The sequence below is a fragment of the Heterodontus francisci genome, chromosome 13 (genome assembly GCF_036365525.1).
Source record: "Heterodontus francisci isolate sHetFra1 chromosome 13, sHetFra1.hap1, whole genome shotgun sequence".
Taxonomy (NCBI): domain Eukaryota; kingdom Metazoa; phylum Chordata; class Chondrichthyes; order Heterodontiformes; family Heterodontidae; genus Heterodontus; species Heterodontus francisci.
Window position 1 is genome coordinate 93,866,573 of NC_090383.1, and position 10,452 is coordinate 93,877,024.

Here is a 10,452-nt window from a genome sequence, read left to right on the forward strand (position 1 = left end):
GGATCAAAGACAGGTAAATAGGATTGAGGTACAGATCAAACATAATCTACATGAATGGAAGAATAGGCTCCAGAGGCTGAAGGCCTAGTCCTGTTCCTAACTTCCTAAAGCTCAACTGGGTTCACTAATGCCCTTTAGGGAAGGAAACCTGCTGTACTTGCCCAGTCGAGCTTAAATGTGACTCCTGTCCCATATCAATAGGCTCACTCTTAACTGCCCTCTGAAGTGGCCTAGAGAAACATTCAGTTGTATCAAAACACTTCCACCATCACCTTCTCAGGACAACTTGTGATGGATATTAAATGTCAGCCTTGCCCAGCAATCCCCACATTTCAAGATTTTGTTTTAATTCTGAGAATCTGAAGATGCAAGCAACAAAGATTGGGAAGAAAGAAGGAGCGTATGGAATTGTGGCATAAAGCATATCACAAGCATTCTTTGAAATTATACCTTCACTGGTGAATTTTTGAGTAAGGCCAACTAAAGTTGGAGCAATAAAGCTAACATCTTGACTAAAAGTAGGAAGTTGAAAACAGCAACAACAACAATGTTTAATTATATAGCATCTTTAATAAAGAACAAAGAAACAAAGAACATTACAGCACAGGAACAGGCCATTCGGCCCTCCAAGCCTGCGCCGATCTTGATGCCTGCCTAAACTAACAACTTCTGCACTTCCGGGGCCCTCAATTCCCTTCCTATTCATGCATTTGTCAAGATGTCTCTTAAACGTCGCTATCATATCTGCTTCCACCACCTCCTCTGGCAGCAAGTTCCAGGCACTCACCACCCTCTGTGTAAAAAACTTGCCTCGCACATCCCCTCTAAACTTTGCCCCTCGCACCTTACACCTATGTCCCCAAGTAACTGACTCTTCCACCCTGGGAAAAAGCTTTTGACTATCCACTCTGTCCGTGCCGCTCATAACTTTGTAAACCTCTATCATGTCACCCCTCCACATCCGTCGTTCCAGTGAAAACAATCCGAGTTTTTCCAACCTCTCCTCATAGCTAATGCCCTCCAGACCAGGCAACATCCTGGTAAACCTCCTCTGTACCCTCCCCAAAGCTTCCACGTCCTTCTGGTAGTGTGGCGACCAGAATTGCACGCAATATTCTAAGTGTGGCCTAACTAAGGTTCTGTACAGCTGCAACATGACTTGCCAATTTTTATACTCTATGCCCCGACCGATGAAGGCAAGCATGCCGTATGCCATCTTGACTACCTTATCCACCTGCGTTGCCACTTTCAGTGACCTGTGGACCTGTGCGCCCAGATCTCTCTGCCTGTCAATACTCCTAAGGGTTCTGCCATTTACTGTATACCTCCCACCTGCATTAGACCTTCCAAAATGCATTACCTCATATTTGTCGGATTAAACTCCATCTGCCATTTCTCCGCCCAAGTCTCCAACCGATCTATATCCTGCTGTATCCTCTGACAATCCTCATCATTATCCGCAACTCCACCAACCTTTGTGTCGTCCGCAAACTTACTAATCAGACCAGCTACATTTTCCTCCAAATCATTTATATATACTACAAACAGCAAAGGTCCCAGCACTGATCCCTGCGGAACACCACTAGTCACATCCCTCCATTCAGAAAAACACCCATCCACTGATACACTCTGTCTTCTATGACCGAGCCAGTTCTGTATCCATCTTGCCAGCTCACCTCTGATTCCGTGTGACTTCACCTTTTGTACCAGTCTGCCATGCGGGACCTTGTCAAAGGCTTTACTAAAGTCCATATAGATAACATCCACTGCCCTTCCTTCATCAATCATCTTCGTCACTTCCTCAAAAAACTCAATCAAATTAGTAAGACACGACCTCCCCTTCACAAAACCATGCTGTCTCTCGCTAATAAGTTCGTTTGTTTCCAAATGGGAGTAAATCCTGTCCCGAATAATCCTCTCTAATAGTTTCCCTACCACTGACGTAAGGCTCACCGGCCTATAATTTCCTGGATTATCCTTGCTACCCTTCTCAAACAAAGGAACAACATTGGCTATTTTCCAGTCCTCTGGGACCTCACCTGTAGCCAATGAGGATGCAAAGATTTCTGTCAAGGCCCCAGCAATTTCTTCCCTTGCCTCCCTCAGTATTCTAGGGTTGATCCCATCAGGCCCTGGGGACTTATCTACCTTAATGCTTTGCAAGACACCCAACACCTCCTCCTTTTTGATAATGAGATGACTGAGACTATCTGCACTCCCTTCCCTAGGCTCATCATCCACCACGTCCTTCTCTTTGGTGAATACTGATGCAAAGTACTCATTTAGCACCTCGCCCATTTCCTCTGGCTCCACACATCGATTCCCATCTCTGTCCTTGAGTGGGCCAACCCTTTCCCTGGTTACCCTCTTGCTCTTTATATATGTATAAAAAGCCTTGGGATTTTCCTTCATGTAGGAAGGTGTCGCAAAGTGCTTCACTGGAGTACTATAAAAGAAAATTTGACACTGAGACACATAAGGAGATATTACAGCAGATAACCAAAAGCTTGGTCAAAGAGGTAGGTTTTAAGGAGCATCTTAAAGGAGGAAAGAGAGGAAGAAAGTCAGTGAGGATTAGAGAGGAAATTCTAGAACCTACTGCCTTGGCAGCTGAAGGCATGGCCACCAATGGTGGACTGATTAAAATTGGGGATGCTCAAGAGGCCAGAATTGAACAAGTGCAAAGATCTCAGAGGGTTATGGGGCTGAAAGAAATTACAGAGATAGGGAGGGGTCACGCCATGGAGGGATTTGGAAACAAGGATGAGAATTTTTTTTTTAAATCTAGGCACTGCTTAATCAGGAGCTGACTTAAGTGAGCGAGCACAGAGGTGATGGGTGAATGGAACTTGGTACCGAGTTAGGACAAGGGCAGCAGAGTTTTGATGACCTCAAGTTTTTTCTTCTATGGCCTCCTTGTCTCAAGAGACAATGGGTAAGCGCCTGGAGGTGGGCAGTGGTTTGTGAAGCAGCACCTGGAGTGGCTATCAAGGCCAAATCTAGAGTGACAGACTCTTCCACAGGTGCTGCAGATAAAATTGGTTGTCGGAGCTGTTACACAGTTGGCTCTCCCCTTGCGCTTCTGTCTTTTTTCCTGCCAACTGCTAAGTCTCTTCGACTCGCCACACTTTAGCCCCGCCTTTATGGCTGTCCGCCAGCTCTGGTGATCACTGGCAACTGACTCCCACGACTTGTAATCAATGTCACAGGACTGCATGTCGCATTTGCAGCTGTCTTTAAAGCAGAGACATGGACGGCTGGTGGGTCTGATACCAGTGACAGGCCCGCTGTACAATGTGTCCTTGGGGATCCTGCCATCTTCCATGCGGCTCACATGGCCAAGCCATCTCAAACCCTGCTGGCTCAGTAGGGTGTATATGCTGGGGATGTTGTCCGCCTCGAGGACTTCTGTGTTGGAGATATGGTCCTGCCACCTGATGCCAAGGATTCTCCGGAGGCAGTGAAGATGGAATGAATTGAGACGTCGCTCTTGGCTGACATACTTTGTCCAGGCCTCACTGCCATAGAGCAAGGTACTGAGGACACAGACTTGATACACTCGGACTTTTGTGTTCCGTGTCAGTGCGCCATTTTCCCACACTCTCTTGGCCAGTCTGGACATAGCAGTGGAGGCCTTTCCCATGCGCTTGTTGATTTCTGCATCTAGAGACAGGTTACTGGTGATAGTTGAGCCTAGGTAGGTGAACTCTTGAACCACTTCCAGAGCGTGGTCGCCGATATTGATGGATGGAGCATTTCTGACGTCCTGTCCCATGGTGTTCGTTTTCTTGAGGCTGATGGTTAGGCCAAATTCGTTGCAGGCAGCTGCAATCCTGTCAATGATTCTCTGCAGACACTCTTCAGTGTGGGATGTTAATGCAGCATCGTCAGCAAAGAGGAGGTCCCTGATGAGGACTTTCCGTACTTTGGTCTTCGCTCTTAGAACAACCTGCCATCTGACCTTGTGTGGAGGAAATTCCTTCTTCTGAAGACTTGAACGCATGGGAAAGCAGCAGTGAGAAGAAGATCCCAAACAGTGTACTTGCAAGAACATAGCCCTGTTTCACGCCACTCAGGATAGGAAAGGGGTCTGATGAGGTGCCACTATGCTGAATTGTGCCATTCATATTGTCATGGAATGAGGTGATGATACTTAGTAGCTTTGGTGGACATCCGATCTTTGCTAGTAGTCTGAAGAGACCACATCTACTGACGAGGTCAAAGGCTTTGGTGAGATCAATGAAAGCAACGTAGAGGGGCATCTGTTGTTCGCGTCATTTCTCCTGTAGCTGGCGAAGGAAGAACAGCATGTCAATGGTGGATCTCTCTGATCGAAAGCCACATTGTTCCTCAGGGTAGACACGCTCAGCCAGCTTCTAGAGCCTGTTTAAAGCGACTTGAGCGAAGACTTTCCCCACTATGCTGTGCAGGGAGATTCAGTTGTTGTTGCAGTCACCGCGGTCACCCTTGTTCTTATAGAGGGTGATGATATTGGCATCGCGCATGACCTCAAGATTACAGAGGGTAAAACATAGCAGACCTGCCAGGGGTGATTGGAATAATTAAGGCTAGAGGTAACAAAAGCATGGATGAACATTTCAGCAGCAGCTGAGCTGACCCAGAGGTGGAGTGAGATGATGCTGCGGAGTTGAAAATAGGTGTTCTTATAGTGATGGTAAGGACATGTGGTCAGTAGCTCATCTCTGAGTCAAACATGACATCAAGGTTATGAACAGTGAGTTCAGCCTGAGACTGTTGCCAGGGAGAGGAACTGAGTTGGTAACTAGGGAACGGAGTTTGAGGTTGGAACTGAAGACACTGGCTTCGGTCTCCTATATTTAGTTGGAGGAATTTTCTACTCATCCAATACTGGATGTCAAACAAGCAGTCTGACAATTTAAAGACAATGGAGAAGTTGTGAGAGGTGGTGGTAAGGTAGAGCTAGATGTCATGAACGTACATGTGGAAACTAATACTGTGTTTTCAGATGATGTTGCTGAGGGGCAGCATGAAGATGAGAAATAGGAGTGGGCCAAGGATATAATAGAATAGAATTAAACAAAAGTAGAAAGCAAAATACAGCAGATGTGGAAAATTTGAAAAAAATAGAAAGACTCAGTGGATCAGTCAGCATCTGAATGCAAAAGTCATTACATTTTCTTGTGTCTCAATACTTATCAATATGTTGAGATTCCAGATGATAGGCCATGACAGAATTATCAGTGGGATAGGAAATTGTTTATTTTTCTTTGTTATTTGACATGTACATACTGGTGGTTGGGGTCCAAACTCCAGGGTTTGATTAGATTTTTGTATGTGTGAGTGAATAATCTGGTTATACAAGTGTTGAATGACTTCCTCCAGAATTTGAAAACATGGATACAACCAGTCTGCATGACTTTCAGCTTTTTCTTCAGGAAGCTACAATCCTTTGCCTGATATTGCAACTCCAATTCAAAATAAATCTGGATTAATTTAGATTCAGGCTCCAAACCATCACTGAACCTTTCTCCCTAACCATTCACAACATTACAATCCTATTTTATAGCACACAAATGCTTAGCAAAATTCTATTTATTTCATTTGGACAGAAAAAACTTTACTTGAGGGACAATGTGTTGTATGAAAGGAGAGAAGGTTAGCACTCCCCTTGATAAGGATGGAAGAGGTCCTAGTGGCCTTACAACACACAAATGGTTAAGGCATTGGCATCTACTTAGTGGCATCTAACCATGTTATGGGCGGCACAGTGGCGCAGTGGTTAGCACCGCAGCCTCACAGCTCCAGGGACCCGGGTTTGATTCTGGGTACTGCCTGTGCGGAGTTTGCAAGTTCTCCCTGTGACCGCGCGGGTTTTCGCCGGGTGCTCCGGTTTCCTCCCACAGCCAAAGACTTGCAGGTGATAGGTAAATTGGCCGTTGTAAATTGCCCCTAATGTAGGTAGGTGGTAGGGAATATGGGATTACTGGCGGGTTAGTATAAATGGGTGGTACTTGGTCGGCACAGACTCGGTGGGCCGAAGGGCCTGTTTCAGTGCTGTATCTCTAAGTAAGTAAGTAAGTAATAAAAAGCAAACTACTGTGAATGCTAGAAATCTGAAATAAAAACAGACAATGCTGGAAATACTCAGCAGGTCTGGCAGCATCTGTGGAGAGAGAAAAACAGAGGGGGGATTTTTTTTTTCCTGGTGGCAGGGGTCTCGACATCCAGAGAAACTGATGCCGAGATCCTCGCATTGCCTCTTCTACAGAAGGCCCACTGAATTTAGTGCCAATCAGGAACTTAACTGGAAAGCAGCGGGACTTCCATGGGATCAGAGGAGCGACTACTGCTGCAAGTGCATCTGCTGGAAGCCCAGGGGTGTCGCTGGAACCAGGCCCCAAGTAGGTCAGGGCAGGAGGGGTCTCGCAGGGTGGGGGTCGCGGGTTCAGCAGTAAGAGCAGCAGGGTGGCCCTCAGCGGGCCCACACCTTCCCGATGCCTTTTGATGAAGGACCCTCCCCCCAACCCCAGGGCTGTCCGCTGCAAGGGTAATTGCAGCTGTGGCAGGAAGAAGCATTAATTGCCCAGTTAAGGGCCTCAACTGATGGCAGGGCGGGAAGGCCATTCATAGGCCATCCCGCCCCAGACAAAAGTTTGACGGAGGTGGAATGGTGGCAGGAATCCCACCCACCACCATCCCACCCGAATTTATGCTCTCTCCACCTCCAAACCCACAGCAGGGGTCGCATAAAATTTCCCCCAGAATTAACATTTCAGTTCTGATGAAAGGTCACAGACCTGAAACGTTAACTCTGTTTCTCGCTCCATAGATGCTGCCAGATCTGCTGAGTATTTTCTATTTTTATTATTATTACTTGAGGGCCTTTGCTTGTGTTTCACAACAGGAGAACCATTATGGTAAGAATGGCCAACTAGTATCTCTAACTTGCATATAGTTTTTCCATGACTGCAGCTTTTCCATGAGCTGTTCTACCCATGCATTCAATCTGGGCATGAGAGAAATAGAGAACGTGATCAACTATAACAATGTAGGCATCATTCAAATCAGTCTGATCCTGCTGGAATATGTATTTTAACTTTATTATTATCTACTGATTACATACCATTAGATGTGCAGGAACAACAAATGCTGTCAACATCTAAGTGCAACACACTAATGAAAATGAAGATCTGAAACTCAACTTTTCTCAATTTTTGGGGGACTGATTTGTCATACAATAGACTTTGAGCTTATTAACCAACCAACTCCTTCCACACCTCCAATGTTAATGAATTGAGTAGATAGTTTTTCAAAATAAGGCTCATCTTGGTTTTCATTAACACTGCTGAAATTGCTTGTAAGTTGAATGAAGTCTTTGTAAAATTATTCTTGTAAGTGGTTTAATTTCTTGGGTGAGGTTTACTGCAACCACTTGGACTTACAGAGCGCCTTTACGGCAGTAAAACATCTCAAGGTGCTTCACAGGAGCATTATCAATTAAAATTTGACACCAAGGCCGCAATTTTACGCCCCCTCCCCCAAAGAGCGGGCTAGTGGCAGGAGAGGGGGTGGGGGAGGGGGTGCATAAAATGGAGTGGGAGGCTTAGGGGGCCCTTCCAGACCTGTTCCTACCTCCGCCGCCATTTTACATGGGGCAGCGGCAGGGGGAAACTGCCTGCCCGCCCCAGGCCAATCAAGGTCCTTAAGTGGCCAATTCCCTGCTGCCTTGGGAATTTCACAGTTGGCAGGTGGGTGGCCCAGTCCTCAGAAAAGCCGCCAGATAAAAGTAGGTGGCCTTCTGATGGCCTGGGGGGGGGGGCTCTCCTGATCAGACACCTTGTGTCCGGAGAGCCACCCCCGATGCCACAACTGCCCCCAACGCCTAATATGCCCCCCGCCACCCCAACTGACCACCCCCCCCCCACCTTGCCTCGCTGGGACCTAACCAATCGCTCCCCTGCAAGGCCTCAAAAACTTACCCGTTCTCCAGAGCTCTTCGACAGCTTCAGTCTTCTGCTGGGTTGCAGTCCCAGCAGTGGCCACCACTCCCGGTGGCGCTACTGGGACTATGAGCTACTGGCTCCATTAGGCGGGACTTCCTTCCTCAATGAGGTGGAAGTCCCACCTAAGACCAAGTAAGGGCCTGGGGACCGTAAAATCAGGACCGGATCCCCAGGTCCTTCGGAGGTGGGATCGCCACCGACCTTTTGGTCGGTGGATGGCTCCCATCCGGCCACCCTAAAATTCCAGCCCAAGCTACACAAGGAGATATTAGGGCAGATGACCAAAGGTTTGGTCAAAGAGGTAGGTTTTAAGGAGCATTTTAAAGGTGGAAAGGGAGGTAGAGCAGCAGAGAAGATTAGGGAGGGAATTCCAGAGCTCAGGGCCTTGGCAGCTGAAAGCATGATTAAAATTGGGGATGCGCAAGAGGCCAGATTTGGAGGAGCGCTGATATTTCAGAGGATTTTAGGGTTGGAGGAGTTTACAGATATAGGAAAAGGTCAGGCCATGCAAGGATTTGAAAATATGGAGGAGAATTTTAAAATTAAAGTGTTGCTTAACTGACAACCAACGTAAGACAAAAATCACAGGGATGATGGGTGAACAGGACTTGGTGCAAGTTATGATGCAGGTAACAGAGTTTTGGATGAGCTCAAGTTTATTGAGGGTGGCCAGCCAGGAGCACATTGAAATAGTCAAGTCTAGAGGTAACAAAGGCATGCCCATAGAATCTCGCTTTTGAATGCCTCCCACAGGTTTGCCACTGCTTTTCCTTCAAGTGGATGTATCCAGTTCACTTTCACCAGATCACCTCTCAGCTTCGTAAAATTTGCCTTCCACCAATTTAGAACTTTTACTCCTGTTCTATCCTTGTCCTTTTCCATAATAATGCTAAATCTAACTGTACTATGGTCACTACCTCCAAAATAGTCACCCACTGTTACTTCATCCACTTTCCCAGCTTCATTTCCTAAGAGTAAATGTAGAATTGCGGCCCCTCTCATTGGACTTGTTACGTGCTGGCTAAAAAAAGTTCTCTTGAATGCAGTTCAAGAATTTTGTGCCCTATGTGCCCTTCACATTGTTTGTAACCCATTTGATATTAGGGTAGTTGAAATCCCCAACTATTATTGCCCTATTGTTTTTGCACTCAGAAATTTACCTACATATTTGTTCTTCTATCTCCCTCTCACTATTAGGTGGTCTCTAGTACACTCCTAGTAGTGTGGCTGCCCTTTTATTTCTGAGCTCAATCCTCATTAGGTGATTCGTTTAGTATATCATCCCTCCTCATAGCTGTAATTGATTCTTTAACCAATAATGCTACACCCCCCACTTTTTTATCCCCCTCTCTATCCTGTCTGAAAACTCTATATCCAGGGATGGTGAGCAGCCATTTTTGCCCCTCTTTAAGCCAAGTTTCTGTTATAGCAATGATATCATGCTGCCATGTGTCTATCTGTGCCATCAGCTCATCAGCTTTATTTGCTATACTCCTTGCATTTATATAAATACCTTTTAACATTGCCAAATTCCTGTGCTGCACACATTTTAACCTTTACTTCTTCCGTCTTTCAGAGTAACTCGCTAATTTTCTGCCTCCCATTCCCTGACCTGAATTTGATACGGGCAGCACAGTGGCACAGTGGTTAGCCTCACAGCTTCAATGACCCGGGTTCGGTTCTGGGTACTGCCTGTGCAGAGTTTGCAAGTTCTCCCTGTGACTGTGTGGGTTTCTGCCAGCTGCTCTGGTTTCCTCCCACAGCCAAAGACTTGCAGGTTGATAGGTAAATTGCCCCGAGTGTAGGTAGATGGTAGGGAATATGGGATTAATGTAGGATTAGTATAAATGGGTGGTTGTTAGTCAGTGCAGACTCGGTGGGTCGAAGGGCCTGTTTCAGTGCTGTATGACTCTAAAAAGAAGCGGTAGTTACCTTTTCATCCCAAGATTGGATATTGAGCTGTTTTGGTAGAGGAGAGCAGGATCTGATAGTGCTTTATGTGGTCCAGCCACATAAATGGAGATGAATGGCATTGTCTGCCATAAATTTTAAATCTGCATCCCTTGGACTTAAGAGAGCAAAGTTGAGGGTTGCACTAGGAGAACGACCAGGGCAAGGGAGAGTAATGGTTTTAATAGGAACAAGGCATCAAAGGTGGAAGTAATGGTGTAATTGAGCAGATTGATTGCTGCAGAAATGTTGTGGTGAATGGAGGGAAAAAGTTAGACAGTAGGCTTATTAAATAAGATTTTTTTTAAATATAATCCAATGTACAGATATTCAAAAGTAATTCTCAATAATGTTTTCACTATTAGGTCCTGCCCTCTAGTTTGTGATTCAAACTGAGAATCTTTTGTGATAGAAACCATGGGAAGAATTGTTTTGGTTGCTACATGTAGTGAAGTTGCAAATGTGTTCATTTAGATTTTCTCTATTCAATATTTCTTGTGAAATCATAAACACATTT

The 10,452-nt window shown here is 45.8% G+C and overlaps 1 non-coding gene across 1 annotated transcript; it reads left to right on the top strand.

Moving 5' to 3' along the window:
• The first annotated feature begins 5,615 nt into the window (after positions 1-5,615).
• Positions 5,616-5,739, top strand: LOC137376819 (U6atac minor spliceosomal RNA). Its single transcript, XR_010976314.1, has one exon. It is a non-coding gene; the product is annotated as a U6atac minor spliceosomal RNA (small nuclear RNA).
• Positions 5,740-10,452: the final 4,713 nt, after the last annotated feature.